This window comes from Centruroides sculpturatus, unplaced genomic scaffold, assembly GCF_000671375.1.
Source record: "Centruroides sculpturatus isolate CEXI.00-Female unplaced genomic scaffold, Cexi_2.0 scaffold1026, whole genome shotgun sequence".
Classification (NCBI taxonomy): domain Eukaryota; kingdom Metazoa; phylum Arthropoda; class Arachnida; order Scorpiones; family Buthidae; genus Centruroides; species Centruroides sculpturatus.
In genome coordinates this window covers 317959-318827 of record NW_019385283.1, presented here as the reverse complement: position 1 = coordinate 318827, position 869 = coordinate 317959, and positions in this window count along the sequence as shown.

Sequence of the window (869 nt, the reverse complement as noted above, 5' to 3'; positions counted from 1 at the left end):
CTTTAACCCGGATTGGACCTTTTAATACAATCTCAGTTCGGTCTACATCAGTAATTGTCAATGGCCACAAACCTGGGTCATTCTGAGGATTCAGATTTTCAATTCCGCCAGTCGTGGATATAGACATAGACTTAGATACGTATTCTTGGCTGGATAGTGTTGACGAAGGCGGCGGTGGTGTAAGAGACAATGATGTTGTTGACTCATTATCCTCGCTATTGTTACTAGGTGGCATCCATGACGATGTTGAAGGAATAATTTCAGCTGGGTTAAGGTTACAGTGCAATAATGTGTCACTTTCAGTCAATGACGGGTTTTCAGAAGTTTCTTGACAATCACTTTTTATAAATTTATATAAAGACCCACGTAGTTTTTTTCTACCCGCTTTCCTTTGATAGCTCGTTTCCTTTTTGAATTACCCGACTCAAATTTTCTACCGGCATCACGATCACGCGAACTCGTTTCATAAATCTTGTTTTGCACATAAAACGAATTCAGAAATAATTTGCAAGCAATTTTACACAGTTTTTTTTTAACAGTTCACTCCTTACTATAAGTACTGTTAATAATGTAAGATTCACTGAAACTTAATACCATTTAATGTTTATTTACCTACTGAAAGATATATACAAACGATTATGTAACGCATACAACGGCTAGCAAAATAAGCGTCAGGTGACAAGAGTTGACGAACGAAATGAAACACGGGGATTCCCCGAGCGTAAATCGTAAACGCGATGAATCATGAAAGTAACAAAACCGCGCGTTCAAGTGTGTTTTCTAATGCTCGAGGATTTATAAGCATTTTAAAAAATAAAATGTTGCATTTGTAGAGTAATTTATTTAAAATGAAAATTTATTGAAAAAAC